Source organism: Chroicocephalus ridibundus, chromosome Z (genome assembly GCF_963924245.1).
Source record: "Chroicocephalus ridibundus chromosome Z, bChrRid1.1, whole genome shotgun sequence".
NCBI classification, from domain to species: Eukaryota; Metazoa; Chordata; class Aves; order Charadriiformes; family Laridae; genus Chroicocephalus; species Chroicocephalus ridibundus.
Genome location: NC_086316.1, coordinates 80,168,961 through 80,174,510, shown reverse-complemented (window position 1 = coordinate 80,174,510; position 5,550 = coordinate 80,168,961). Strand labels below are relative to the sequence as shown.

At 39.3% G+C, this 5,550-nt stretch overlaps 1 long non-coding RNA gene across 1 annotated transcript; it reads left to right on the top strand.

Moving 5' to 3' along the window:
- Positions 1-786: 786 nt before the first annotated feature.
- LOC134508159 (uncharacterized) lies at positions 787-4,732 on the top strand. Its single transcript, XR_010068990.1, has 3 exons — positions 787-800; positions 4,307-4,447; positions 4,630-4,732. It is a non-coding gene; the product is annotated as an uncharacterized LOC134508159 (long non-coding RNA).
- The last annotated feature ends 818 nt before the right edge of the window (positions 4,733-5,550 follow it).

Sequence of the window (5,550 nt, the reverse complement as noted above, 5' to 3'; positions counted from 1 at the left end):
TCACTACAGGAAAAGACATTGAGGTGCTGGAGAGTGTCCAGAGAAGGGCAACGGAGCTGGTGAGGGGTCTGGAGCACAAGTCTTGTGAGGAGCGGCTGAGGGATCTCGGGGTGTTCAGCCTGGAGAAAAGGAGGCTGAGGGGAGACCCTCTCGCTCTCTACAACTACCTGAAAGGAGGGGGTAGCCAGGTGGGAGTTGATCTGTTCTCCCAAGTAACAGGCAATAGGACAAGAGGAAACGGCCTCAAGTTGCACCAGGGGAGGTTTAGACTGGATAGTAGGGTTGTCAAGCATTGGAACAGGCTGCCCAGGGAAGTGGTTGAATCAGCATCCCCAGAGGTATTTAAAAGATGGGTAGACGTGGTACTGAGGGACACGGTTTAGTGGTGGACTTGGCAGTGTTAGGTTAATGTTTGGACTCTTAAAGATCCCTTCCAACCTAGATGATTCAGTGATTCTAAGAAACCAGAGGAGAAGCAAAACAAGGAATGGCTGAGAGTGATACAAATCTTGTTCGGACAGCAATGTGTATGTTGTTTTCACTTTGGAAACAGCATCACGTCCTGTGGCTCTGCCAACAAGACTCAGTGCAACGACATAAATAAGGAACAACTGCTTTCATCTATGGTTCTCTGGTATTTTCCATTACAGGTACGTTAGGAGAAGACTTAAGGATCAACCTTCTTTTCTCCTTATCGAAGGAAGCTGTATATCCTACTGGTGATATTATTCCATGGCCTTCAGAAGCTTCTCTAATATTCATGTTTTTATTGAACGAATGAGGTGAAGAAAACAAAACAGGTGAGGCTTATGAGGTTTCATACGTGAAGCGCCTTTCTTAATTTATTTTGTAATTCATTGTCCCTCATTTCTTTCTGAAACTAAAGCAAAAAGACAAAAAAGCTGGTGAAAAAAGAGAGAAATCATCTCTGCATGAAAAGGAAACTATATTTTGAAGTTGTATGCATTTTGCAGGGTTTATATTAGTATTTTTTGTATGTCGATATTTGTGTCCTTTTTAATAGATATTTGTAATGAAATAATTTCTTTTTAAATCATGTTTTATCACCAGAAGTCACATTTTCTTATTATATGGTGAACTTCATTAAATAGATAAGGAAAAAGCAAGGTCTTGAAAATGAACTTGATAAAAAGAAGTGTACAATTTCAAAGAAAACATTAATTAAAATAGAAAGATTACAACAATAATGATGTCAATTTTTTCCCCACACATTTCTTTTATGAAAGAAAAGAAAAAGTATTTCTAATGAGGGAAACTGCTGTTGTTGAGCATATTCTGACCAGCTTTAGGAACAAAATCCTGTGCTGAAATAACCCATCTTCATGACAAGAAGTTTCCTAAAAGGTGTACTGGCCCCAAACTACAGAATGAGTCTTGGCAGATCCTGCTGTCTTCATATAGTAGAAGGAAAGAATCTCTGAAGAAATATTAAGTGTACCTTCACTTCAGCCCTTTCTTCTGCCTTCAGTTAGGATGAATTGTTTTTTCAGCACTTTTCAAGAAGTCTTACCCTGATTTAAACCTCACGACTCTTGTGTGTGATGATCTATCCTGGTGTAACTGAAAAGATAATACATAACAGCTACCCTTCAGAAGGACCAAGGTGAGACTCACCTCACCACACCACACTGACAAGGTCTAGCAATGCCAAAATCTGCCATTAGCAGGGGCTGCCCTCATAGTCAGAGGAGACAAAGAGGAAATCAGGGAATTGTTTTTCTGGGCTGCTTTAGAATGAGGCACACTGAAAGCTTTGCTTTCTCTGTGTTGACTTTAAAGAGAATCACAGAATGGTAAGTTTTGCAAGGGACCTCTAGAGATCATCTAATCCAACCCCCAAGCTAGGAGATTCATAGAGACATACATACAGACATCTCTATCAGTCGGATAAATACACCTCGCATCTTCCTACCAGGACATGCAACACAGAAGTGGACTACCCTCTCCTCATTTGACTAAGACCAAGAGACTTTGCCTCTTGTCGAAACAAGCAGTTGGCTTGATCGCTTGCCACTGATTAGGCAGTGGAGGGAGAGGACTCCTTCCTCTTAGTAAAAATATGTGAGAAGAGGTTTAAAAGAGTTAAGTCCTGACCACCCTCTGAGACCCTGCATGTTGAAAAGATGACCACCTCTGCAATTCGACAGATGTCCGAAAAACAGTCTACGTTAGACTAAAAGGATATTGACTGTGTCCCACTGTGCCTCAGGCTTACTGTAGACTCAGGCAGCTCCCACCACCCCAGGTAGATGTGCGTCATCTTCACAACATCATCTCGGCGGTCACATAGAGTAGAAACTGCTGGGCCTCTTATCAGTGTTAGGATTTTATTTTACTTTTACATGACTGCTGGGTTGCTGTTTCATCACTGAGGAATATGGCAGCTCAGCAAGGTGGTCTGTGCTCCAGCCCGCCTTGCAAAGGGGACCGATGCATCGGAGAAGGCAGACTCTCTGCCCAGGGGCTCAGGTTTCGTAAAAATGTTTGAACACTGCCTATGTGCAGAAAGTTTTCTGTGTTCTGCTTAGCTTTGCTTATAAACCAAAGGATATTTCCCTGTCCCCTCTTCCCCTCCCCTCCCCCCCCTTTTTTTTTTTTTTTTTTTGGTAAGTGAGTGCTTAGAAATTCCCATTTGAAATGTTAAACTGAAGATGAAGGTTCTGATGTTAGTGTCAAGATTAGCATGGTAGGTGGGAGGGAGCAGGAGATGTTTTCCTGAGGAGAAAAGCCCTCAGCACAAGAGACTGTGTCAATAGAGATGAGGGGAATCTAAAGCATAAAGGTTAGCTTTTTAAACAGTTGAAGTTAGGAAGACTGCTCTTTGTGAAACTGGTCACAAAGGGAGCAAAGTGTCTGCATCAGGAAGACTGAGTGACCTTTTCAAAGTGTTAGGTATTGTTTATTTTCATTGAATTATGTGTGTATGTGTATGTATGTGTGTTGCATGGTGAAAAACCAACAGATGCTACTCTGTGCAGTTTTTCCTAAACTTGCTGAGTGTCTACTAATTAGAACTGGGATGGAGCTGCATTTTGTAATTCACAGTTAAGTTCTTAATTTTGAAATACTTCCTGAGCCAAAATAGATGCAAGTAGGCAATGTTTCCCCCCTAAATCTGTTACCAAAGAGATTCTGGAGAAAGTGTTCTTGGTTTAATTGAACTTTTCATTCCCATTTTAATTTACTTTTTATATTATATTCATGTTGTGCTCTGTGATATTATGTAATATACAATGTGGAAACAAAAGCCACATCTATACTAGTAAATTATACATGCTCAGAACTGGTTAGAAAAGCAGAGGCCAGCTGGCACAGCTCGATCCACCTCCGTACTGGGAAATTCTTTTAACCTCCAAAAACTGGGTGGCCACTTCCAAAGTGCCTATTGAGAGTCATCCTTGGCCCAAGTTGTCTCCTGAACAGTTCCCAGAAATTGTCCGGGGAAATGCTGGCTACCTGGCACTGAAACTGTGCTGGGGACAACTTTAACAATTTAGCTTTATAGGCAATTGTATTCCAGAGCCCAGGAATATTTTCTGGCTCTGGTAATCTTAGAAGTACGAGCACAGTCATTAAATCCTTTGGACTGCACTGCACTTAATTTGGTCAAATACCAAAAGAAGAAGCAGGTCTTATTGTGTTTCACCCCGAGGAATATCTCCCTGGCTTTATCCTCAGAGTAGCCTAAAGACTGTATTCACTCTGCTGGCTGACAGCTCCGGGTGGCAGGAAAATGATCCCACACGTGTCTCCTACGTGCTTCTCCGTAAACAAAGCTCACTGTTGAAAAAGAAATATATCTATATAGTCAAGAAATACAAGTCAACTCTTTATAACTCAGATGTGCATCAAGACTCTCTCATCTTGATTTTATGCACAGGTAAAGCCACTTTACCTCTGCTTTTTTTTTTTTTTTTTAAAGTTAGATTCAGTAGGAAATTCTTTATATTACAGTTTATTTTTGGTTTTGATCTTGTTGTAGGAGCAAAAATACCTGACCTATTACGGTAGCCCAGTCCAGATGTGAGTGGATAAATAGGTAAATGGGGAGAAAGAAATTACAATTTATGGATTTTGTTCTGTTGAATAATCTTATTTTAGGGGATGAGCTATATATTTTTTTTTAAGTAGTCACAGATATCTTCAGTGAAATTTTTGAAATCTTCCTTTTGCTGCTCTAGAGGCCTTCGTCCTTCAGCTAGTGAAAACTGTAGTTTCATCTACAGATATTTCAAAAAAACACTAAAAAATTAATTACTGTTCATGTTGTCTTATCTTACCATAGGTAATACCAGAAGCACTGGTGTGATAGAAGCTGTGCAAACCAACAAGATGCTTAGAGCAACTCTAACAAAACTGAAGGACCTTTCAATCACTGACGTGAGTGGCAGGAGGATTTCACCATCTGAACACCACACCCTGCAAGGTGCTTTAGATGTAGACACTCATGGATCAGTGCAGATGAATTACTAGTAACTTGTTCAAAGGTCTTAACAACTATTTTAGAATTTAGATAACAGACAGATTTCTAAAAACGTTTAGCATGCAAAATACTTTTTAAAAGGGAATTTTTTTTTCCTTTTTTTTTTTTTTTTTCTGTGTATGTAGGAGCTGAGTTGCTTTAAAATCTGGCCATAAACAGCATCACGGTGAGAGTGATATTTGGATCTACACTTTGAAAACAAGTGATTAATTTCTATTGATCGCCCTGGAAAACAAAATCCATAGATGTCAGGCATTCCCACATCTTGGGAATCTGGGCAGCTGTCTTTTATGGTGAGGTACAAATTTTTAGTGCTGTTTTTGGTGGAATGCCAAATTGGGAAGAAAGTTTGTGCCCTTCTTGTCCCCTCCCCCTCCCTTCAAAGATACAGAAAATCCACAGTGAGTCCATTTTAACACATAATTGAAATCTTCCTCTCACTAAATAGAAGCACCATTTAAAATAAAATAAAATGCCACATAAAATGCACTTCCAACTACAATATAAAATGTGCTTTCACTCAGGCTCTCTCCAGCATTATCTCTAACTGCAGTGTAACTAAAAACTAATAACCTCATTTTTAATTAGCTGGGTTTGTGGCATTTTGCACCCATCTCACAGTTGTGTATATCATTATTAACTCTGGATGTCTTCAAGGAGGTCTTAAATATACTTTATTTTCTTTCTCCTTTTCTTTCTCTGAAAATAGTTCTCAAAACTTTCATATTCATTAAACAAAAAAAAAAGAAAAAAATTGTAAGTGTGATCTTAAGCACAGCATGAGTGATTCTGGTTTTATTTAGCTATTCCTTTTATTCTACCATTATCTGAGTTCTTCCCTCTTTTTTAGCCAATAGAATAGGAATGTATTTTTTTAAATATCATGGTGTTTCGGTCTGGCTGCTCTAAAAAATTATTAAGGTGCGAGTTTAAAAAGGACACCACAAATATTGCCTATTGGTTCACTCGATGTCAAAATAGTACTGAGTAATTACAAAGGGAACCCAATATATTTTGGCTTTCGGTTCTTATACAGTCGTAACGTA